The sequence below is a fragment of the Hetaerina americana genome, unplaced genomic scaffold (genome assembly GCF_022747635.1).
Source record: "Hetaerina americana unplaced genomic scaffold, ioHetAmer1.1.p SCAF_2, whole genome shotgun sequence".
NCBI classification, from domain to species: Eukaryota; Metazoa; Arthropoda; class Insecta; order Odonata; family Calopterygidae; genus Hetaerina; species Hetaerina americana.
Window position 1 is genome coordinate 78,539,080 of NW_027286763.1, and position 26,776 is coordinate 78,565,855.

Genomic DNA, 26,776 nt, shown 5'->3' on the forward strand with positions numbered 1-26,776 from the left:
CATTATTAAACTTAGCATATTTTTTACTGATTTTGTTAAGAACTGTGTACGCCTTACAGATAGAAGCAAATTCATTTTAACTTCATTGATGGCCTTCAAACTTTCCCTCTAAAGACATTCCATATTTCCTCATAAAACATGAGAAATCTCGATTTTGGCATACAATATTTCAATTTCTAGATGCCTAACTTAGGCCTGGTAATTTCTGTCCCCATTATGTTCAGTAGATTGCCTTTTAATCACATACCTTAAAAGTTCCTCAAGCTGGTTTGTACATGCTCATGTTTTCACTTAAATTTTCTATTCCAAATTATTGCCTCTAATTGCTCGTTGGATTCCTTTTAGTGCATGAAATATCAAACCTATTATGAATTGGTTCTAGATTGTTTTGCTAGATTTTTTATGCAGATGATAATGTAGCCAACTATACTCTCACATAACTAAATAATTTGCCACTATCAATTACTTCGAAGACTGCTATAAAATTGAAATGTCATTTCTATTGAATCTATCAATGACAGTTTCTCTGATATATGCCTTAAGATGGATCCTATGCTTTGAGGTGCCTAAATGCATTTGGTTCATAGATATCATAGTTAATGGCTACAATACCAATATGATGTCTATTGTAGCCATAGTCTACATTGTGTGAAATTTGACTTTAAAATGGTGCATTTGATGGGTTGCACAACTATTGCTTCATAACATTTTTACACATTCACTAAATGTGAATTCATTCATGAGCCTTTCAAAAATTTGAAGAAAACTCAGTCCATTCCATGGAGGCACTCTTTATTTGTCCCTTTAGCAATTAGGTCTTGAATAGATAAGGTTATGAAAAAGTAATCATCTAGTATGATTCGAATTGGAGATTTTTATTTTTCCAAGTTAAAGGAAGAACTCAAGTGGTTTGGCCATCAGACCTCTCCTTGCTGAAATTAATACTTGAACGAAATAATTTCGACCTTGATTCAACATTTCCCCCAGATTATGCCCAATTTAATTGATGAACCGCCATTCAAAGACGAACATCCTGAATCAGGCCTGGGCATTAAAATTTGTCATAGGCTCCTTCCGAAGGGAATACTAGCGACGATGGTTCTATCTCTAAAATGTAACTATTTTGGATGAGTTGCGACCCTTTGGTGCACACAGAGTTGAAGCATACTGAAATTTTCGATGGCCTAATTGAAAACCCATGATTTACATTGAAAATTCAAGTGCTTAAAATCATAGTACGCATAGTAATAAATCCATATATTTCTTCTGCCTGAAACAAAAGGTATTACTTTAAAATGTCTCAGCATCGAATTTGATTATTATTATTAGGTAATCTACTGGTTAAGGTAGGTTTTTGGATGGACACAGCTCGTAAATAAATATTTTGTGACTCCAAGCAAAACAAAACACCCTACTCTACATCAGGTCCCTTTTCATCTCTGAGTACCTTCTTTCTCCCTTCATCCCGTCCAACATCCCTATCCTGTTCCTTCCCTTTCCTTGTTTGCCCAACATTCTCCCCTCTATCACAGTCTTCAACATCCCACTGCCGGTCAATACCCCCTTCAGCCACTTTTCCTGCCTCCATAGGATTGCTCCTAACGAACCCCTCTCTTTGCCCACCATACCAAGTACTTCCTCGTTTTGTTTCTTCTCTGTCCATTTCACCTTCTCCATTCTTCTCCACACCCACATTTCAAAAGCCTCCAGTCTACGTCTATCCTCCAGCTTCAATGACCATGTTCCCGCACCGTACATGACTACGCTCCATATCAAAGTTTTTACGAGTCTTTTCTTAATATCCTTACTCAACATCCCTGTCATCAACTCCCTCCTCCTTGTGAAAGCCTCTTTGCCTAGCACAATTCTTCTCCTTACGTCCCACTACTTTGACCGTGTTGGTTCAAAACACTACCGAGATACGTAAACTATTATACCTGCTCTAGTTTTTGCCCTCCTATTTTAATGTTAAGCTTGGCCTTTTTCTTTCTCGAAAATCGCATAACCTTTGTTTTATTAATATTGATTTTCATCCCATACCTGTTGCACTGAATTTCCAATTCACTCAGCAATGCTTGCAGCCCCTTGGCTGACTGACAAACTAAAGCTTGGTCATCAGTAAACCTAACTGATTTTACGAATTCCCTTTCCAATTTCATTCCTACCTCGAGTTCTTCCCATGCCTCTTTGATCATTTCCTCTGCATACAGGGTGAACAGCAACGGTGATAATAGGCAACCCTGCCTTACACCCATTCCTAACACTGCCCATCCTGACTCCCCGTTTCCCACCCGCACCTGAGCAGTCTGAGACATGTACAGGTTGCGGATTAGCCTCCTTTCCCTCCAATCTATTCCTATTTTCTGCAATATACTCATTAGTTTTTCCCAATTCACTCTATCAAACGCTTTTTCGAAATCTACGAAACAGGCAAATATCTACTGGTTGTATTCTATATCCCTCTCGATTAATAATCTTATTACTGCAAGGGCATCGCGCGTACCTCTCCCCTTTCTAAACCCAAACTGATCATCCCCTGAGTAATCATTTGCCCTACTCTCTATCCTTTTGCTTATGATCCTGAGAACAACTTTAGCTGCGTGGGATATGAAACTAATTGTCTTGTAGTCCTCACATGACGTAGCCTTTACCTTTTTCGGAATAGGAACTAAAACTGATCTCACAAAGTCTTCCGGCCAGATTCCTTCCTCATAAATACTACGGATCAGCCCATATAGCCTCTTCCTCCCACATTTTCCTAAGCATTTTAAAAGTTCCGCGGGAATGTTATCCACCCCCACGGCCTTATTTAGTTTCATCTTCCTTAATGCCCTTTCTATCTCATCGTCGAGTATGCCTGGACCTAAGCTATCTTCCTCCACATCCGAATTTGATTACGATTACCCAATTTACAACTTCAACTCAGACAGATTCAGCACTCTAGATAATTCGGTGGACATATTGCATCCATACTGCAGTAGAATATGAATGCTAATTACCAGTTTTTATTGCCCTAGAAAAGTGATAAGCATGCATATCTTCGCATTAACATTTATACAAATTCAAAAATCGCAATAGAGAATTTTCGGCTTTCAATTATTGAAAAGAGCGACTCTGCTGGTGAAAATATGAAATAAAACGCGAGCGCCAAGGCGTGAAGACTAGTCCACAATTTGTTTCATTCGGGAATTGATTGTCCGCACGACTAGTCGTTCCGTAACGTCTTCTCTCGAGACTTAGTTTTGGTGTGGGGAAGGAAAACATTCCTGTTTTACCAAAGGAATATTGGCCAAAGAACATTTTCTGTTGAAAGGTGAGTGTATTTTTTCGCATTTAAATTAGCAGGCGCAAGGAATTTTTTCGGTGTTAAGTGGAGTGTTTTTACTTTAGAAAGTTCCTGACCTATTATTTTTAAAAGGCATGCATGAATTGGCTCAGTGTGGAAATGACACTAGGTTTTCTTATCTCTGATGCCATTGCTGAACACGTTGTGTTCATTCTTTAGAAATGTGTGCTCTGGAAATGAATTTATCGTATGGCATCAACCCTCGCGTCGGACAGTAAGTTTTGCATGCCTTTTAATGCATCAGTATTCATCTTATACCTATTTATTTTAAAAATGTTCACGTTTTGTTACCATTTCTCCCTCTCCGGTATCTTTTTCCCGTGTTCATTGTTACCCGGAAAACTCGTCGGTGTCGTAATTTCAATTACGGGCGTTTCAGCTCTTCAATTAACTTGGTCTAAAAACTCATTGCTCGCGTATTATGGGTATCCCACTAAATACCGCTTTTGGAACTGGAGTGATATTTTTTTGCAAATAAATCACGCCATGTCATTATTGTATCATCTTTTATGGTACACTAGTCGCTGCAGAATAGGTTGGTGTGGGTTCCTCCGATTCCTTAGGCGCCTGTGCCAGTAGGAATCTTATCGGTTGTTGTGATGTCGAGCCGACGTATTTTCTGTAGCTTCTGAATATACATGCGTTCACCGAAGTACTTGAATGAAAGGTTTTTAGGGAATGTCGATAGCGGTAAATTCAGTTCGCGTCGTTAGGAACATAATTAGGGATTTTAATGCTACTTGACACATCTTTCGACTAATAGGCTGCTGTTTAAATGTTGGTCAATATTTTCCTTAAATATTTCTTTTTCCAGGTCTCCTTTCTTTTTCGTATTTTACGCCGATGATGGAAGTGGTCATGTGAATAATACAGTGTTAGAGACCCTAATAATCCATTAATACGTACCTTTAGACACATGACTAAAGGCATGTATGGTATTTCGTCAGGGGTCCACGCCAATGCCAATTGTCCATTAGTATTATCAAAGTTGCCTATCGTTGTATATTTTACATCGAATGTGTCGTATTTAATGTAGACTGGTTTTAGATATTCATTAGACATTTAATCACCGAGTCTTTGAATGACTGGGAAATGTGCGGAAGGTTGACAAATCGGCCAGTTATTTGGTTTATGCGGCTTTTGATTGAAACATTCACGCCAAAATTGTCGTTGAAAGTCATTCTGGTGTTGTTAGGCACTTCAGGTTAGAGATCCGACTATTAAATCCCCCCCCCCCTGATTAAATCAACGAATGCAATGAGCCGAGGTCATAATGACAGTCACATATTATGATTTGTGTAATAGGCTCCCATAACCATTGCGTTGCCCCAGCTGCAAGAAACACGAAATCAATGTGTCAGCATGACAAAGGTGGGTACATTTCGTGGGCAGGCCACCTCCGGAAATATTTGACATTCACTTAACACGCGAAACTTCATTAATTTCATTCATCCATGAACCCTGTTCTCCGGTGTCATTTCTTAGCTGCACACTACAATGTAAATTATTTGTTTGATGTATATCATGTAATTTTAGATGTGCGTACTTATTTTCAGCTTCGAGAACGCGTTGCAATTAACATTCTCGGGCGTCAGTGTTAGGCTTTGCGAAACTAATTTTTGTTGTGTGACTCTCTCTCTCTCTCTGACCCGAATTTAATCTGCATGAGTTACATATGGAAAATCGAATTTTTCATTTATGATGTAATAAGCTCCCCATGAAACGCATGGGGTGGTAAAATAATAGTCGCTGTAGTGTTACTGTTGAAAGGCAGTTCAGGCATCGTTAATTTATTTCTACCGGCCTTGTGCATTTTCCTTTGCTGCATAATGAAAGATGTACAGTGACTTAACATACGCATGCATCAAACCTAGAAATCGGAATCGAAAATTGAATGAAGCGGCATCCTTTGTGGTAACTTCTTCCTTGCGGTCATGTGATCCATCGGTCCATCGAATGAAAATTATTTCTGCAGCACGCCGAAAATTTATTTTCTCAGCTAGACGGATGACGCTCTCGGCAATTTTGCCCGTGATGTCCGTGATGCCCCACCAGATTCGCAAGGTAAGTGGTGTAGGAATCTAGACGAAAACTCACTGGAGGGTGAACTGCGGAATGACACGCCTCGACATCTAATGACCTGCCCCAAAATTTTTCCGACCGTGGAGCGGCAATCCCGCCACTTCCCGCCGATCGGCCTCTCTGTCGTACTCGGGCTTGATTGGTTTTAATGAGAGGAGATTTGAGGGACTGTATTCCAGTCGGTCATACGATGGGACTTCCTTGCGCACATAAAATTTGGCTCAGTACCATCCGCGCTCTTTCAGGGTCCAGGGAAACGTTCTGTCAGTCGATTAGTTGCGGAGCATAAGTTATTTACTGAGGACTGAGCGAAGTTTAATTCCAGTGATAGCTAAACACTTGGCTGCGCCGAAATGCTGTTTGCGGTTTTTAGGGAGCGGGAACACTTTCTCGTAGACTGCTTCGTATACCATCACAGATTCAATCAGGTTGTTATGTAGTTGGTCATTACCAGATGGTCACGTCGAGGCACGACTTGAGTTTTTATGTATGTGCGTGCAGTAAATCGTGCTCTAAGGCAGTGTAGGCAGGAAGTGGTCGTGGAAAATCACGCCTCACGTCGCCTCCCACGGGGTCTTCATTCCCCAGAGGGCTGCTCGTTTAAAAGAGGACCGACTGAGAATACTCCCAAAAAGAGAGAATCAAGGAGACATCAGACGAGAGCCTACTACTTTCTTCGGATGTCATCTAGCAACTCTACTGTTCCGGTGGTCCAGGTGACGAGGAAGACACACCGTCGTGCCAGCTCCTTCGGAGACTTCATGTCCACGAAGGGAATTACACAGCGTGGGAATAATCGTCCGCAGGGCAAAGAACCTCCGGCTGTCTTGCCGGGGGTATCTAAGCCTTCGGCAAATTCATCATCAGGTGTTGAAGCCTTGGCTCTCAGCCCGTCGCAGTGCTTGGAGGAGGCGAAGGCCCGAAGTGGGACAACGGAGGCAACAGCAGACCTCGGCCCTTTACAGGGCCAGGTGGTGAAAGACACCGCAGGCGGCGTCAAGCGAAAGAAGGCATCTGGAAGGAACCAGAAGCCAGAAGATTCCGCGGTTACGCGGATGCCGAATCTTGAAGGAGACGATAGGGCGGAGCGTGCGCTGAGCACAGAGGAGGGGGAAGGCGACGACGGATTTACCTTGGTTTCTTCCAAGAGGAAGAAAAGGAAACCGCTTCTGACGAACGACGCAGCCGTCCCGGAAGCCACACCTCTACCGGCACCGGCACCTAAGACGCTGCGACCACCGCCTATCGTCGTCTATGGGGTCACCGACGTCCAGGGACTGATTGACCAGCTGTCGGGCGACATAGGTGATGCTTTTGGCTTGGAAGTTCGAAGAGCTTCCATCCGGATCATAACCTCCAACAGAGAGGGGCATGAAAAGGCACTCTCCTTGCTGCAGAGCAAGAAAATCCAACACCACTCGCAGCCCATTGAAAGGGTGCCAGGGATGAAGCTGTTCATCAAGGGCATCTCTCGATGGATAGCAGTGGAAAAGGTATCCGAGGGACTCAGATCCCTCGGATACGAAATTCGTAGCGTACGTCGCCTTACGGTCACGGAGGACGGAAAACCGGTCCCAATTGATCGCCACGTAGCGAACGTGGTAAAGACTCCATCGGCCATCGCCCCCGGGGACATCCGCCAGCTCTGCCACTGCTACGTCACTGTGGAGCGTTACCGTGGAGACAGAGGTCCACTCCAGTGCAGCAACTGCATGCGGTTTGGACACATCGGCATAGCTTGCTGGTGTGCGAAACGCTGCATGCGCTGTGCTGGAGCACACGCAGTGGAGGAATGCTCCCGAGGAAGGGGAGATGAGGCCATCTGTGCGAACTGCGGAGGACCTCATGCGGCCGTCTCTCGCCGGTGTCCCGCCTTTCAGGAGGCTGAGCGGCGACAACACGCCAACGCACGCAAGCCAGCACCAGGGAAGCAGGCGCCCAAGAAACCGGCAGCGGAACCGGGAGAAAAACCATTCCGACAAGTCGATCACGCTACAACCTACGGAGCAATCCTGAAGGGCCCTTCTAAGGACAAGGTTCAGGCTGTCTCCGGAGAAGAGGGGAACATGGAGGTGGATATCACAGATCCACCCAGGGATGCTGAGGCGGTCCGAGAACCACCACCAGCGCCAGCCGTAGGAGAGGCCAACAAGGGGAACTTGTCACCCCCCGACAGCCTCCCTCCGAAGGAAGAGACCCTTCCTTTTTCTTCCGAAGGGAAGAAGAAGAAAAAGAAGCAGAAGAAGAAATCCCCGATCACCACCGGGGAAGAAGGAAAAGCCATTACGAAGCCAACCCAGAGGGCGCTTGGGAACACCCTCCGAACGGCAAGTGAAGAAGGCGAAAAACCAAGGCAGAAAGAGGAAAAACGGAGAGAGGGGACATCAACTGATAAGTCTCCAGTTTCCGCAGAGTCCTCGCTGACACCAGACAGAGAGGACCAGGAATTATGGCAGACCATTGCCGTTATTGCATGCACCTTGAAGAAACTCGTCACCTCGACGCAGGGCAAACTTCTCCTCTCACTCCTGGAAGAGCTGGTGCGCAGCAGGATCGGAAATTCAACCAACCATGGCTGAACGACCCGTCCTGCTTGCGCAATGGAACGCCAACGGAATTCTTCGCCGACGCGAGGAATTACGGGCGTTCCTCCAGGAGAAGGGAGCCATAGTCGCTGCTGTCAATGAGACGCACCTTCGGCCAACGGACGCCTGGAGGTTACCTGGCTGGACCATCTATAGGGCGGACAGGGATCCCAGGCGACAACGACTTAGAGCATCAGGAGGTGCGGCCATCCTCGTCCACAGGTCCATCGAGCACCGAGCATGTAGAGAGATTTCTCACCCGCATGCGGAGGCTGTTTCGGTGGACGTACGGACAAGAGGAGGATGGCTCCGGGTCTCATCTCTGTATTTCCCACCCGGGAAACCTTGGGATCCGGATCTCATCCAGTACCTTGCCGGGGACAGCGGACCATCGGTCATCTTGGGGGACCTGAATGCCAAGCATGCTACTTGGAATTCACGGTCCTCGAACCCGAGAGGAGAATCCCTGCGTCAGCTAGCAGATGCAAAAGGCCTAACCATCTTAGGACCGGCGATACCCACGCACGAACGAGGGGACGTTTTAGACATTGCGATTGCTCATAATGTAAGGACGTCCCTGAGTTTGTACACATGCGTGGAACTGTCGTCGGACCACAACCCGATCATCCTAGCAGTGGGGAGCCGAATCCCAGTGCTGTCTTCCACCCGGCGATTGGATCTGTCGTCGGCCGATTGGAGCAGTTTCCGCAACATCATCGCTGAGGAGCTGCCAAGAGAGCCACTGGAGCCGACTTCACCGGAGATGGCCGATCAAATGGTCAGCCACCTCACCTCTGCAGTAGACGGCGCAATGAAGGCCTCGATACCGCTAAAGGAACAACGGAACTCGTATCTTAGGGTTCCACTTCCAGCGGCGGTTAGAGGCCTCATTGCGCGGCGAAACAACGTGCGGCGCCAATGGCAGAAATATCGTACAGCGGATGTGAGAAGGCAGCTCTCAGAGCTCAACGTTGCGGTACAGGATGCCCTCCGGGAGGTCCGATCGGACCACTGGGAGGCGCATCTGCGGGAGGAGCTCCTTTCGGAAGACGGCAACGAGGACCTGCCGTCGGTGTGGAAGATATGCCGGAGGCTGCGGGCTCCTCAAAGACTGGACCCGATTATTACCGACGGAGACAGAGAGGCACGATCTCCCATGGAGAAGGCGGAACTGCTCGCTGATCACTTGGTCTGCAGCTTTTCACCCAATCCTGGGAATTCCGCTTCTGCCGAGATTGAAGAAGAAATCGAGGCGTTTGAAAGAGCCGGAGACGCCGGTCTGAAAGACGCCTCGGAAATTCCGAGATTCGACGAGAAGGACGTCAAAGAGGCAATACGTCGCCTCCGCACGAGGAAGGCCCCCGGAAGCGACAACATTCCCAATGTGGTCATTCGGGAGCTTCCAAAGGCGGCGGTGAAGTACCTGACAAAGCTCCTAAATGGCTGTGTCAGGATTTTCTACTTCCCGACCACTTGGAGAAGAGCGAGAATCGTCTGCCTGCCGAAGTCGCAGAAATTGGAGGCTGGTCCCGGAGAATTCCGGCCTATCTCCTTGCTCGACGGCTTCGGTAAGATATTCGAGCGACTGCTGCAACGGCCGCTGACTGATTTCGTCCGGGAGAATGACATCCTCCCGGAGGAGCAGTTTGGTTTCCGTGCGCAGCATTCCACAGTCCATCAGCTGGTGCGAACGGCGGATTTCATCACGGACAGCTTCAACAGGAATAGGGCGGTTGCTGGGGCCTTCTTCGACGTCAGTAAGGCGTTCGATCGCGTCTGGCATCCGGCTCTCTTGTTGAAGATGAGACGACTCCATTTCCCACCTTGGATTGTTCGGATGGTTCACTCCTATTTGAGAGACAGGACATTCACCGTGCAATGGCTCGGGGCGAATTCAGGGGTGCGTCGGATCTCCGCCGGCGTGCCCCAGGGATCAGTCCTCGGACCACTGCTTTACAATATCTACTCCCACGACATTCCAACTCCACGTGGGAACCTCGAGATCCTGTCTCTCTATGCCGACGACACGGCCCTCTTGTGCTGCTCCTGGCAGAAGGTGACCGCGGTGCGAAGACTGCAGAGCGCTGTGGCGGATCTCCTAGAATGGTACCGCCGATGGCGCTTTGCTGTTAACGCACAGAAGACGAAGGCGATCATCTTCCATCCGGGAAATGGTCGGCCGCCAGGAGTGAACCTAACTGTGAATGGAGTCGCCCTACCGTGGGAATCCGAAGTTACCTACCTCGGAGTGCTGATGGACCGGAAACTCCTTTGGAACGCCCAAGCGCTTCGTGTACGCAGAAAGGCATTCGCGGCGCTTAGTCGGCTCCGGCCGATTATCCGCCCGCCGGTCCTGAGTATGGACACGAAGCGTAGACTGTACCAAGCGTGCGTGCTGCCTGTCATCACGTACGCTGCTCCGGTATGGTCAGGAGTGTCGCGAACGAGTCTCGCTCAAATTCAGGTGGTGCAGAATTCTGCTCTTCGTGACATCATGTCACGCGGTCGTTACGCCCGCGTTTCCGAGATGCACGAGGACGGAAAGCTGGAAACCCTGGACGTCCTTCTGCCTAGAATATCTGGGAAATTCTTCAGAAAAGCGGCAGAAGCGGAAGTAAAACTGATTCGCCGGGTTGGCGACATAAGGGTCTGGCCATGGGACCGCTACAAGCGCCCCATAGCATCCCAAGACGAGCAAGACACCCTTCCGGCAAAGAAGAAGCCAAGGCTGCTCTGAGCGGGAATAAATCAAACGACTGACAACGCAGAAGAATTCTTCCCGCCTTAGTAGCCTTGGAGGCTGGAAAGGCGCGGTGTAAGGGCTACGCAAGAGCCCTTGCAAGCAACTGCTCTCAATACTGCCCACGTGCTTTCGTGGATGAAACAGCTACAAATAACTTGTTAGATTATCATTTCCGCGACTAAGTTACATTGCCTGCACGCGAGGAGGTATATATTTCGCGCTAACGGAGGAATCATTGGAAATAGTTGCCCGGTTATGCTAGGTTTTTCATGGATAGAGGGAGTACTCAGTACCAAACGTCGAAGGACGAGCTAACACCACACTAAACACCCTCATACCATGATACCATACACCATTAAATAACTCCGCGTACTTTCTACCTCCCTTTATTCCGTCCAACTTCTTCGTTCTTATCTGAAACTTCAAACATTCGTCTATGGTGTAGGTCTATTCTTAAGTCTATTTACTCGTAATATTTAGTCATCAGATACTTCCTCATTTTACCACCTCATTTTCGTACGATATTCTTTATTTAATGTGCTTACTACTTTGTGCATTTACGTCTAAAACACTTCGTAAAAAAAGGGTATCTGTTAGAAAGTATGCCTTAATTAATTCAGCGTAAATGTTTATAGCCTTCATGTTTCTCGAGAACCTCATACTTTCGTTTTCGTGCGATTGGTTATCATCAGATACCTATCACACTTGTTTCTCTAATTCCTCCAATAATGCCTTAGACGGAGGATTGTCATTGATTGCTTATTAAGGATTTAATTACATTTTGTGAACATCCTATAGATTTGTCAATAAATGTGAGATATGTGTGTGAGTGTTTTTCGGGCTTAACACGATAGGAATGAATCCCTCTCGTCGCGGAGATAAAAGCAGCAGCAAGCCTAAGCTTTGTTTTAAAATTTAAGGACACAGCAGTAGTTCTGAAAGCAATGGAATTAGTTTAATACCTCATTATTTATACCTTATTAATTAACTCACTGTGTCGTCATATTAGACCACCTGGATAAAATAAACAAGACTCCCACTTTGAGGGGTTTAATATTCATTCATCCCTCACTAGATTCGAGTCCAATACAAAAGTGTTCTGACGGCTCCACATAGAATCAGATATGCTATTGAAAAATTTAATAATTATCCACGATTAGATAATTTAGTAGTGTCCTATTGTCTCTTGCCGTAAGGCCAGATGGCGAATCATGGAGTATGACTTCGGTATTACTTTTTAGCGGGGTCGTCACACGTTTTGGGTTTCGAACTTAGATTCCGAAAAATATTTGCCGAATTGATATGAGCTATTCGTGTAATACTTAAGGCTCCGTGCCTAAATACTACCTTGATCAAAAATTTCCCGGAATTTATTCAGAAAATTAAAAATACAAGTTTATTCATCTAAATCTATATTGCCCCCTTCAAAGTAATCCCCATCGACTGCAACACACTTATGCCAGCGCTTGATCCAATCCTCGAAACATTTTTTATATTCGGTTTTCGGTATGTCCATCAGTGCTTCCTGCGATTTTTCCATTACTTCCTCTCGGCTGCTAAAACGCGTTCCCCGTAATGGTTTTTTAACTCGATTGAACAGAAAGAAGTCACAGGGAGCCAAATCAGGTGAATTCGGTGGCTGTTGGATGGTATTTGTTGCATTTTTCGTCAAAAAATTACGAATAATGATAGCACTGTGCGACGGTGCGTTATCATGGTGCAAAATCCACGAGTTTTCTGCCCACATTTCTGGTCTCTTTCGGCGAATTGCTTCACGCAAACGTCTCATAACGCCCAAATAATACTCTTTGTTTACTGTCTGGCCTTCTGGCAAAAATTCATGATGCACTACACCGTTGTAATCCATGAAAACCGTCAGCATTGCCTTCTTTTTTGACTGAAAACGACGTGGTTTTTTTGGTCTCGGCTCATTTGGTGAACGCCATTCACTTGCCTGATGTCTGGATTGCGTGTCGTACTCATAAACCCACGTCTCGTCTCCAGTAATGATCCTTTTGATGAATGTGGGATCGGATTCAGCCTCGCAAATCATGTCTTTTGCGACGTCAACACGGTCTCTTTTTTGCATGAAATTGAGGTCTTTTGGCACCAACTTTGCTGCTACACGACGGAAACCCAAATCATTAACCACAATGTCTTGGGCTGATCCATAGGCAATGTTCAAGTCCTCCGCTATTTCTCTGATGGTTAATTTGCGGTTATTGACCAACATTTCTTTTACTTTATCAATTTTTTCACCGACTTTCGATGTCGATGGTCTGCCACTGCGTTCATCATCTTCGATTGACTCACGACCACTTCTGAACCGCTCGTGCCACTGGTAAACGACCGTTTTTTTTAGAGAATCGTTGCCGAAACACTTTTCCAACATTTCCAACGTCCGTGCGCCACTAAATCCGTTTTTTACGCAAAATTTAATACAAGTTCGTTGTTGCAAATTTAAATCCATTTCTGAAATTGTAAAAAATCGCCAACACACACAGAGATAGATGTACTCTTGGCTACGTAACTTTTGCAAATGTCAAGTTATGACACTAAGATTTAAAGGGAATATCAACAACAGATGTACCAATTTAACAAAAAAAACAGAACTCAAATCGGAACGATGGGAGCGCCACACGGTGGTTATTCCGGGAACTTTTTGATCAAGGTAGTACGTCAATTTTTTATTGTCGTGCTCACCCCTCCCCATGCTGTGCCACCGTCGTCATCCTCCGTCACTCTAGAACAGATCCCAAATCTGCAAAGGGGAAGTGAAGTCACGTGACTCCCCCTTTGTTCATTTTGTGGCATATCTTTGCGTTAGCACTAAGCCGAAATTGAGAGTGAGGTGGATTAAGGACACCTTGAGACACAATGAATTTATTAGAAGCGTTATAGAAGGGGCGATCGAAGGAATAGAACAAAAGGGTAAACAAGGGAGTACATTTCAATAGGGCTTTAGATGGTGGACACTGGAGAGTGAAGAATGGAGGACTGCAGTCAACCATTCATGGGGTTGAAGAACTGATGACTGTCTTTTCATTAATTTCGTTTCAATCAGCGAGGGAGAGAAACGTGAATGAGCGGTTGACAGGCGCGTCCAAAAATAAGCCCTACACTTCTTTTTTGTATGACTCCAAAAGTTCTTCAAGCACTCATATATTAGTCAAAATGAATAAGTAGCACCTAACCCCAACACAAGGGTCACTTTTAGCTCCCCTCAAGGGGATGGGAGTTGGGTAATATGTACTGGCAGAGAGAAGTGGGAATTTGGCTACAATATTAACTGGCGCGGCCCTGTACCTACTTACATATTTTGGCGGTAGTTCCCGCTAGTAATATCATTGTTCTCTCCAAGTGTGGTAATGAAGAATGGTTGATACTCTGTATCAAGGTAGCGGTTATGAGATAAACGGACAAGCCAAATCATCGATAGCTAGCCTTGATGTGCGGGACATCTCCAAAGGTATCCCGATCGCCTGTATATTCGTTCAAATTGTATGATTACTATTTAAAGGGAATGAAAGAACCAATTAGCTGTGAGGCCTGGCGTTCTGTGATTAAAATCGCAGGGGTAATATGAGGGTTTCTGTTTGATCATTCCTAAAATTGTGATATTTTCTGTTAGAAACAAAAGATTTTATATCATGCCCCGAGCTTAAAACTAATTTCAACCTTCAATTTTGGGAGAGCAGTAGAGTTAATGCAGCATTATAATTTATCTGTAGTTAATTTCAATCCGGAAAGGGATTGGAATGTGAATGGAAATGCAGATGGATTCATACATTTTAGGAGGCTTTTCACGATCTAGTTGGATTGATTGGCAGACGGATTTTGGGCTGTGGCTGGCTCGTTTTGCAATTTTTAGTGCACTGACCGTAGCAAAAATGTTAATGCGCATGTTCTTTATTTTCCCGCATGGATACCTTAAATTGAGTAGCTTCAGGCGTGATGTGGTGGAAGTCGAACATAATGAATAACTAATCAAGCACTTTTCCACTTGATAAAAATTTTAAAAATTTTTAAAATTATTTTACTATTATTTTTTTAAATATGAAAAATAAAAAAAATTATCAAGTGGAAAAGTGCTTCGATCAGTCATTCATCGGATACCTTAAGTTGTTTCAGCTATTCACCAGTGCTCATCATTTTTAATGTATGGAAACTTTTCCACAACCAGCCTTCTCCTTAGCTTATATCATGGGAATTGACTAGCGATTCCAATGTAATGATGGAAATTTTTATTCACAGTCTGAGTATGATCTCGACTGTTGATGAGCAGTACAGAAATCATTGGATTATTTCAACTATGCTGATTGATAATGGACCAGTTTTAACGTTTTTTTTTCTTTCCCATTTGTCGAGCCCGACGTCGATTCGTAGGAAACTTGCGTGACTTTGAATTCGATTTAGGTGACCCGGGTTTAATTCCCGAGCGTAGTCTGAATTTCTATTCTTTCATTGCTCTTTGCTGACGGGAAACCTCCGGTGGATTAGATCTATTATCGGAGAAGATAAATCAAAATTTGTCCCCCACTCTATGATGACCAAAATTGTTTTTAGTCCGCCTATTAGGTCTTAATTTTCAATTCTGATCTTAAACACCTCAGCTTCGAATAAATTGCCAGGTTAAGGGTACTAGTGTGAACGCGTCCTCAGGAATATATTGTTATCTGGCAGTAGAATACTTAATCGCCATTTAAAAAAAAGCAATGTGACCATTTTGAATTTCAAATGACTTTAATTATAAACCGAGTGAAATTTGGTAAATGCAGCGTGGAATCATGTGGGTCTCGAGCAATATCAATGGTGTTATTATTCATTCCATCATATCCTTTAGATGGTGGTCATCGGTTGTATTTATGTAATTTTTGGTGGCCATTGAGGCCCGTACCTGCTAATTTTTTTCACTGACATTTTTATTACGTCATCTAGACTTGATTCAAAATTGTCTTTCCCGGTAGTCAGTATAGAATTTCCATTGTAAATAAAGTTCAAGGATGTGATAAATGAGGGGAGTGGAACTTGCAGGTAGCCACTAATATGTCAAGCACGACAAAATCTTACGTACTGTTATGTTATCAACTGTGTCAAACCCCAACTATGCCACTTAACTGGTATAATCTAGCCTTTTTATCTATTTGGTTTCTAGTAGGTTCGGTATCTACACACTGCAGAGTTAATTTCTCTCAAATTTTCGGGAACTCAGCAGGATTTCCTTAACTAAATTTGTTCTAACTTATAAGCAAATCTAGGTATTTGGAAATTTAAAGCAAGAAAAATGTGCTGAAATTCAGCAAATGTCCCTGAAAATTGTTAGGTAAAAATAATAGGTGGAAATTATTTTCCTAATATTCTGATAGGGTTGATGAGAATTAACAGGTGAACTTTAATAATATTTTTTGAAACAATGAAACATTTCCTTATGAGTAATCCTGATTGCACTATGTGGAGTGGCGGAGAAAGACACAAGAAGCTGAGAGGCATTTAATTAGTAATTCTACCTATCAGCTAAAATAAAAAAATAAATATTGCTCTGGCATTTAACGCAGAGTCATTAATCTGTTTGACCTAGTTTACGTTGACAAAAACAGTGAAATTATCGAGTACCTGCTTCTTAAGAACTGCTTCCCAAAGACATTAACACCACGTTCTATTCAGGCAGAAAAACCATAGGACCACACTTATTACTCATTTTGCTAATACAAATACTATCCGCACTCCATCCCAACGCTTGAAAATATAATATGCCAGCAGCCATATCCATAAGCAGCAACCACAACATCAGCAATTGGAATAATAACGGGAACCGCTGATGCCATAATTACCAACCTCAACACTTCACAGTCCAACACATGATCAACATCACATCAAATCTAGGCTTTCGTATTCGTCACCTTGAAATTCCACCGCGTCGAATTTCATCTCACATTTATTAACGTAGATATTTAGCCATGCCGCTGTCACAACATCCATTTTTCAATGAATTATTTTCTAGCACATTACTATTGTTTCCGCATGACGAACGCAAATGCACCAGGTGGACATTCTAATATTTGGTCGACATACCAGCGACGCATCGCAAACGACCAAAGTATGCCGACACTTTGAGCGCGGTAATAGTCGCTGTAAATTAAGCAGGCAATCGTAAGATTGATTTCTAACTATTTACAAGGAAACAGTAGCGATAGAATAAGTTCAACAGATAAATGTTGACTGATTTACAGCAAGTATTTCAATCTGAAAAAGTCCGGGAATTCTAATCTAGAGAACTTGACGAATTTAAGACATTTTGCTGATTTTCACCAAAGTTGGTTTCGTCTTAAAATGTGTAGGTTATGCAGCGTTGCTGACTGGAAGACATTCGGGGTGATTTTACAGTATTTTTTTTCTGCTGAAAAATTCTGCTTATTTTAATCCTAAGCACTTACTGATTGTCAGTAGGTTTTGTTTGACTGAAACTTTCTAAGTTTAACAGTGTAAGCAGTAGAATGAGGAATGCGACTATCTCATCCGATACTAGTTCCGCGTGGTGCTGCCCTTTTATTACGTCAGGCTTTTGGAGGTAGGGGTAGTGCCATTCCATTACGTTTCCTTACGAGAGTGGGAGGGGTCGGGAGGAATCTTACGAAAGATTTATTATTGCATTATTTTCGTCACTACTTGAATTTATTTCGAAATGTTTGTTTCCTTCCACTGTATGTATTCTAATCCCACTAAAATAAAAGCAAGTTTTCTTTCAAGTTATTTTCCTGCAAGTAATTGTACTTATTGTAGCTTTTATTCTTTTTTTTGAGGAAAAAATGGCTTTTTGATATTAATGATTGCGCATTGCATATTGCGCCGATAAAGAGAAGAGATGAGGTTCATATCTTAGGGGTCCATACGAAGGGAGGGATGGTTAAAAAGCTGAGAATGGTCTGAAGTAATTTAAGGAGGGTTCCTTGCTGCTGGGAGATTGTATGTGGCAATGCTCCATCGCGAAGACAGCTAGGACAGTTAGTGGTAGTCTGGATTAGTTAATGCTTCGCTAGTATTGAGCAGTAAATGATTGATTTCTCTGTTGAGGAAAAAAATATAAACATGTATATTTATTATGTTTTTTATCTTAAGGCAAAACTACGTGAATATTTTCTGCATCGGCCTTTCAGATGGATAATGTAAGTGATATACATGCAAGTGATTATTTTCATGTGAAGCCGAAATGCAGAATTACAGATATACCGATTTGCTAACAAGTAACTTATTGTGGGTTCGGCGCCCCTCTATGGCCGCTGAATCTCTGACGTAGGCGTTGAAAAAACAGAATAATGAATTAATGGGAACGTCTTGCTAGGCTTTCTGTCAACTTCCACTTTTTTGTATCTTCATGCCGGAATATTACCGCTACGCTATCCTCAAGTGCACTTGAGTTCGTGTACGGCTTTATGTTCGTAAGATGGAGGGCTTTAAAAAAATCAATAAATATTTGTTGACAAACGCAACGTTATGATTCTGAAATAATTCCCTTGTCTGCTGTATGGATACCTGTTTAAGAAATTCTTACCCACTTGAAGAAATTAGCCGGAACATTGGATGGAAGAAAAACCTTTTCATATTTGGAAAAAAATCGCTATTTTTAAGGCATGCTATGTGCGATATTCCATATCCAATTTTTACCTTTAATTTCACTAAAGTATGGATGTAACGACTGAATAATGACACGGTGGAAAATATTTAGCACCAAGAGAACTCTTAATGGTAAGCAGTAATATCGACTATACTACCTTGATCAAAAAGTTCCCGGAATAACCACCGTGTGGCGCTCCCATCGTTCCGATTTGAGTTCTGTTTTTTTGTTAAATTGGTACATCTGTTGTTGATATTCCCTTTAAATCTTAGTGTCATAACTTGACATTTGCAAAAGTTACGTAGCCAAGAGTACATCTATCTCTGTGTGTGTTGGCGATTTTTTACAATTTCAGAAATGGATTTAAATTTGCAACAACGAACTTGTATTAAATTTTGCGTAAAAAACGGATTTAGTGGCGCACGGACGTTGGAAATGTTGGAAAAGTGTTTCGGCAACGATTCTCTAAAAAAAACGGTCGTTTACCAGTGGCACGAGCGGTTCAGAAGTGGTCGTGAGTCAATCGAAGATGATGAACGCAGTGGCAGACCATCGACATCGAAAGTCGGTGAAAAAATTGATAAAGTAAAAGAAATGTTGGTCAATAACCGCAAATTAACCATCAGAGAAATAGCGGAGGACTTGAACATTGCCTATGGATCAGCCCAAGACATTGTGGTTAATGATTTGGGTTTCCGTCGTGTAGCAGCAAAGTTGGTGCCAAAAGACCTCAATTTCATGCAAAAAAGAGACCGTGTTGACGTCGCAAAAGACATGATTTGCGAGGCTGAATCCGATCCCACATTCATCAAAAGGATCATTACTGGAGACGAGACGTGGGTTTATGAGTACGACACGCAATCCAGACATCAGGCAAGTGAATGGCGTTCACCAAATGAGCCGAGACCAAAAAAACCACGTCGTTTTCAGTCAAAAAAGAAGGCAATGCTGACGGTTTTCATGGATTACAACGGTGTAGTGCATCATGAATTTTTGCCAGAAGGCCAGACAGTAAACAAAGAGTATTATTTGGGCGTTATGAGACGTTTGCGTGAAGCAATTCGCCGAAAGAGACCAGAAATGTGGGCAGAAAACTCGTGGATTTTGCACCATGATAACGCACCGTCGCACAGTGCTATCATTATTCGTAATTTTTTGACGAAAAATGCAACAAATACCATCCAACAGCCACCGAATTCACCTGATTTGGCTCCCTGTGACTTCTTTCTGTTCAATCGAGTTAAAAAACCATTACGGGGAACGCGTTTTAGCAGCCGAGAGGAAGTAATGGAAAAATCGCAGGAAGCACTGATGGACATACCGAAAACCGACCGTAACTTTTGCAAATGTCAAGTTATGACACTAAGATTTAAAGGGAATATCAACAACAGATGTACCAATTTAACAAAAAAAACAGAACTCAAATCGGAACGATGGGAACGCCACACGGTGGTTATTCCGGGAACTTTTTGATCAAGGTAGTATGTCATTACTGGGCGTAGAGGGGGCTCTGTCCGTTTGAACGAGGGAGCAGTGCTGATTAACTTTTAAAATTCCACGTGCCAGCATAATTTGGCCAAATGTTTACGATTCCAGGTGGCGAGATGTAGTTTAGCTAAAGCGCGTTTGACCTCTTTTTAAAAAAAATCATTGCGTAGACTTGGTCGGTCTATGGTAAACGAAGCTCAAATACTACCTCCATAAACTCCAGTGGAGGGATTACTTCCCCTCTTCCTTTAGCTCCTCAATTGTGTAGTTTGTCAGTTTATGGACAGTACCACGCGTTAGTAATAGTGTTTTCCGATCGTGAAGGAGGAGCGAAAAAACGTGCGGTCGCCCGGTACTGCGCAATATTGCCCTGTATCGTTTGTCGATGATATTCACCAGTCTTCGATGCCCCATATCGACCGGATCGATATGAACCCTATATCCACATTATCAGCCGATTCTAGGATATGTCGTTATCAGGGAAAAGGTCATTGCCGCCATTGAAGGGACACGTGGGATAATTAGGGTGGAGAGGTAAGTGGGGATTTTTGGGAACGGTGGTAGGGCGGAGCGGCACAAGGCGCTGGTTGCGTTCTTCCGTCCGTTCTCCCAACTCCCCTTTCTTTTGAGGAAAGCCTGCGAGTGGGTTAGCAGTAAAACGTGCAGCTCGATGGACGCCATACTGCTCTTGGAGTGCTCCTCGCACGGCACCGAGATATCAGAGGTCGAAATGTCATTGGAAGATCCGCAACCGCCGACGCCTGGTTTCCATCCCGGGCCGTTGGCATAAATACCACACCGATTCTATTCACCAACGCTTGGTACTCGACAATCGATCCTCGATTGCTTCATTTCTCCTTGCTGTTATGAATTCCGGTGAATTGTTTCTTCTTATTCTTCCTCGGAATTCCTATGTCTGTATCTTCTCTACAGTAGTTTTCTCCATTTAGCTCGCTAAATGCATGACAAGTAGAGTTAATGTAATATATTTAAAAAAATTAAAGTGCAGCATAGCGGGCAGGCAAGTAGTGTTCACACGAATTTTGGTTATCTTTGCGACGCGCTTTTATTTGTTTCTGTGTGTCGCGTGTTGTTTCTTTCTGCACCCTGGAAACGAAAAGATTTTATATCGCAACAGCACACGTGCGTTACCAATTGACACAAGCTACGGTATCCCCATGGGTGTTGGGAAGCCTTGCCTTGTGTCGTACGCTACTGGTTTTCGAACCTATGCTCATTTTCTGCTGGTTTCCGAGCACTTGCTCATGCCTTGTGGTTTTCGAGGACGCCAAATTACCGTAGCTTGACAACCGCCTAAGGTAGATTTTGGGCGGTCCGTAAGAAGCATCTTCATGAATATCCTCCGGCCATGCTCGCCTTATTACGCATTATTTACTTCTTCTGTTCTTCATGCTTTCTACCATCCCTCACGCAATTCTAAAAATGCTTTCCTCTCGTATTCTCTTCCTCACCACATTTGAAATGTAGTCATCTGCCTTCAACCTTATCCCCTTTATTATCTCCATGCCAATATATAAAAATCGTACTACCTGCGTGTATTCTCTTTTGTCCTCTTTCTGAACGATTTCCTAGCGCGAATCACTTCTTCGTGCCTTTTCGCCTCTACCATATTACTTGAAAATACTGAATTTAGGGGTAAAATACGCGTATTTTACTGCTATGTATACTGTTGTGGGAGAGGCTACATTAGATCAATTAAATATAGATAAAGTTTAATGATAAATGTTACCCTAGATTGTATTAATTATGTCATTAGAGAACAATTTAATTTGCCCATGATACTGAAATGAAAATAGAGTCATCAAAGGCACTACATAGGTGCTATTTCACTAAATAAATAAGCTTAGTATTTTTTCACAAAAAAATCAGTAGGATATTTGTTAGTTCCGAACAAGTATTATCCATCGCTGAGTCCAGCCTAAAATTCCTTTTGCCCTTCATAATTTCACTTAATTCTTTCTCTGTACCTTCTGCCACCCTTCGCACAATGAGTACGCTATACTATGAATGCGCATGGTTATAAGGGAAGGCACACACTTTAGAGGAGCCCTGAATGTAATCAGGAAAATGCGGTGCTTCAGAATTGTGTCCGATTTGCTTGCCGCATATCAGTGTCGACCGTAGACCTTTCGCTCATACCTCTCTCCGAAAGGATTTCTTTGTTATTGATTCGACCTCTCCATTTTACATTCGTCTGTTGCACCGCATTTATTTTGGCTCCCATCATTTTTTTGCAATAGCCCCCTTTCCGTGGCCTCAGAAAAGTATTCTTAAAAGATTTTTAAAAACCTTTTCCTGTTTACCAGGCGTTTTTTGCGTTGGCGATTGAATCATCCGAAAGCCATCCTCGTCTGCCTAGTGTCTTCTATTGCTTGAATCACTGTGATCCTAAAAAAAATGTGTTGTCTAAGGCGTAACTTTATGGAATTTGCTTAAAATATTGAAATGAAATAATTTACTTTGTAATTCCACACACTTTATTCAAAAAAACACGACCCAAGTTTCGACGTTGAACGTCATCATCAGGTGGTCCTCATAGAAGCAAACTTGCATGTTTAACATGGAACCCCTGACCCGCTGGAAAACCCGAGCAAACTTCATCAAATATATATATATATATATATATATATATATATATATATATATATATAAACCATAAACACAGTAAGCAACGTGAAGGTCGGTTTGGTAGATGATGGTAGAGATCACTCAGTGCTAAGCCCAACGGTGTGTGTAATTCACTCATCAGGGATAAGGGGAGGAGGGGCCAGTGCCTTTCCCTGTGCCGGTTATGGCTTCCTTTCCCAGGAAGATCTGCTACCCGAAAAATCACATAGCTATGATAGAGCTGAGGCAAACTTCATCAAATATATATATATATATATATATATATATATATATATATATATATATATATATATATATATAAACCATAAACACAGTAATCAACGTGAAGGTCGGTTTGGTAGATGATGGTAGAGATCACTCAGTGCTAAGCCCAACGGCGTGTGTAATTCACTCATCAGGGATAAGGGGAGGAGGGGCCAGTGCCTTTCCCTGTGCCGGTTATGGCTTCCTTTCCCAGGTTGCCCTGCGAGGCTTTCTTAGGAATCGAACCCGCGCGCTCCAGTCAGTAGTCTAACATTCTACCCCTGGACTATCATTTCTACAAACATTTAAAAATAAGGGTGCGTGCATTCAATTGCGGAAACCCTCCAAACCTTGTAATCACATTCAATAATGTGTACATACTGAGAAGGATAAAAACACACCCTGAAGGACGTGTATGTGTATAATTGCCTCGCATTTTTTTATTGTGGCTGTCAAATTACCAGTGAATGTTAATGTGAACGTAATCCGATATCCTCTGTCCTACGTGTTTTATTTGATTTTTAATATTAACTGTTCATTCCTGGCACTATAATTTGGATTTTTATCGTTACTTGGTGAATTTGTTTGCAATCTTCACGTGAAAGCAGTTGAAACAGGAGCACACACCACTCAATGTACAACTATAATCATTGGGTGGAATTACCTTCATTGCGCCGTGCGTATTTCATGACCTTCATAAGCGTTGCCTGCCTATTTAGTCTTAAATTGGTGGAACCAGGAATACATTCACATTCATTGTCTCCATTAAAATCTCTGCCGGGTGAAATATGTGAAAATTCTAGATTGATGGCAAAAGAGAGACAGGAGAGGAATGGTAGACCCTGAAATGAATGGTTTCCTGTCGTGTGGGTACCATTCTCGTCCAACTAATGAGAGGTGATTCTAGCCAATGACACCTGGGACCTATTTATTTTAAATTAATAATTCCTAGCTATTCGCTGAAACATAGCCTACTTATTAAATGTAACCTGTGCCGGCACTTATCAAATCTAATGTTGGCAATAATTAATGTGCGTTGGAATGGTTTTATGAAGTTTACAAGTCCTTTGGAGAACTTAAAGAATCACTCTTAGATTTGAGAAACAGGTGACCAGCGGGTCAAGTTTAATTTGCTATGGTGGTAAGTGGTAAGCAATTTAATTTTTTCTTTTGAAGAAGTTGACGCAACGATGGAGATTGATGACATTCCAACGTAACTTTTCAAGTTGTGACATCGACGTATTACGCTAAGACGTATACCGATACTTCGTTGTGGTTTAAGGTGCCTCGACGGAAACAAACTCTCTCGCCTATTTGGGTTAATTGTTGTGGCTTTATCGTCCGGATTGGATTTCACCATCGCGACCGAAGAGACAAATAGTGTCAAAGTCATGGCTTGCGAAAAGCACTCTGCAGATTGGGGTCCGTACGGGGTTGAGTGAGGCGTGACCAAGCCGTCACGGAACCAACCATCTGTCTCTCGTGTGTTTTGGACTCACGGTTCGGTTTGACCTCAATAATCACATTCCTAAGCGATGTGGAGGGAATCCAAATGTTTGCGAGACCGTTCGCAGACTCCGGTCCTGTAAGGTTTCGTTATTCATTCTTTCCTTCTCCGTCTCACTACACTTTTTCCGGGTCATAATGACGAAAGTGTTCGTGGGTCGCACTGTTTTTAAATCGGAGACAGGTAAACGATTGACCGCGGACGCAGCGTGTTTGCGTGGACGTCAACTGATTCTGATTCCGTTTATCAATGACGTACTTTTTGTTTACGATTCAATGAGTCGGGGTTGCGGTGGCTAATGTACTGGCTTCTCACACAGAAGGGTCCGGGTTCGAATCCTGGAGGCGGTATATTTTTTCAGTGGTATCCCGATCCTAGCTGAAGATGCTTTGTTAAGAGCTCTTTGTAAGAGTACGCGTTCCGTCGGATGGGACGTTAAACTGCGGACCCTGCAGCGCGTTTCTTTAAGTGTAGGCTAATGTCGACGCCGGGTTTCTCTCCATCCTTCTTCCTTTCCCATCCATCCTTAGTAGCGGAAATGACCTCAGTTGTCGGTCGCCTCCCTTAATAACTACAACTACCTCTTCAATGGGTGCGCGTAAGCTGTAACTGTAGTCATTAATTGGTTGTTTAATCAATTTATGTCATTGCCTCAATTATCCTCTTCCAATATTAAATTTTTCCCTGCGGAAAGGGTACGGTAGGTTATGGTTCCATATTTTGTGCTACGAAATCCCTGCGTCACGCAATATATATTGTATGAATGGGTGGTGATGAGACGGAGGATAAGGGATTTTGATGAGACAAATGAAAGTGATTCACAGTGAATAAAATGTTATTGCTTTGTACAGTTGGGATTTTAACGATATTTTAATTTGTAGTAGGAGGCGTGGTTAGCATAGCTGGGACAGCACCACCACTGACCGGAGAGCTACGGTTCGAAACAGCATGATACCGACCTCGTAATACACTTTTCTTACTACGTAATACACGAACTCTACACTGTACTTCCGGGCTCCACCCAATCTATTTAGTTTTTTTCCGGGTACCAGATCTTTCAAGGAATCTGCAGGTGGTACTGGGAACAAAATCTTAGAATTTTTCGCCCCGTGGAATATAACACGAGTGATCTCTCTGTCCTAGCCATTCAACTCACAAAAAAATCTTTGAGGTTTAATTTTTAATGATTTTTCATTGAGAGATTTCCCGGGATACACTAGTTCTTCTGAAAAGACACCTGTTATGACTTCTCAGTTTCTTCAGCCCAGTAAAGCGAGATTGCCATCGGTGTTGGATAACTAAGTTCTATGACCTTCCCTCGGGGATTTGACAGAGGATGCCTTGGCCGTGTAAAATACTTCCAAGTCTGAACGATGAATGCGAGGTCCAAGTTCTAATCCCTGTAAAGTCGAAGGATGGTTGCTCACGGCGATTTCGTATGCATTAGTGGTTAATATTTATTTAATGAACTCGCTTGTAGAACGATGTTATCGTGGGATGTCGACTACTTTCCTTATGAGATTGGTTTCGTTCATTTTCCCTTCACCTCATTAACTCAGCCATATCCGTGACTACTAATTAGGTGTATGGTGTAGTCGGTTGCTGTTTATATCGTGCCTATATGTTATTCTGCTGAGCCCTTCGACCCTTTTCAGAGCCTGCGGGTTTGAGTTCCTCCGGTGAATAGGTAAACTTTTCGGTTCGAACTCTTGTGAACGTAACTACAACCCGCCTAAGGGCCCCTGGCTTTACACGGCAATGAAAGGCATCAAAGGAAAGCAAAGATTAACTGCATTTTATGTTATGAGTTAAAATTTTCGTTTGTCTTTCTTCGGCATAAATGATTCGGTTTTTCATGCTAACTCACGGCTGTGGTCGTATCGCACCTAAATTTCCGTGCTGTTGAATCTGCACTACCCAGCACATCATCCGCGCTATCGCCTACCTGCCAAGGGTTTGTTTTCTAAATTTCGTTGATAGTAATCTAAATTTACGAGAATCTTGGGTATTCTCCTACCTTTGCAGTTTTTTTGGTCTTAACCTAGATTATTCTTGGTTTAATTTATTTATCGAATTAATTTTACGCTTAGTCGGTTACTTCTTCAGAGTTTACCTCGAAGCCGTTTGTAAATTCCTACTTACGAGGCTGCAATCCAAAACCTCCGTGGCAATTGTTAAATTATGAATTATTTGAGATCCGTGAATTAATCGCCCCTTTTAGAGTGCTGCGTTATTATTATTTTTAATATTTTGTTACTAGTAGCTCCATTATACCTTTCTAGGCCTTCTCGAAATCTTGCGTGATTGGGTCACGATCAATATTTGGGATAGTTACGTAAAACACCGTTTTTCGCGCTTACGGACGTTTTGAGAACTTACCCTGAGGTTTTCTATTCGGAATTTTGGAGAGTGCAACAAACTCAATTGCTCGAATGGGTTATAGTTTCCCCCCTACCATCAGTATCCCTTGGCCTATTGTGGCATCGTAAATCTACGCCGAAATTTAAAATATGACCGGCTT

General features: G+C 43.2%; 1 protein-coding gene across 4 annotated transcripts in view; it reads left to right on the top strand.

Moving 5' to 3' along the window:
* Positions 1 to 3,200: 3,200 nt before the first annotated feature.
* LOC139688008 (ileal sodium/bile acid cotransporter-like) overlaps positions 3,201 to 26,776 on the top strand; it is a 68,920-nt gene continuing 45,344 nt past the window's right edge. For 3 of the 4 annotated variants that reach the window (XR_011700711.1, XM_071585409.1, XM_071585408.1), the window contains exon 1: positions 3,207 to 3,313. The gene's annotated coding sequence lies outside the window, so the exon portion shown is untranslated. Of the gene's footprint in view, positions 3,314 to 26,776 lie in introns of all 4 variants that reach the window. The other variant, XM_071585410.1, reaches the window with a different exon arrangement.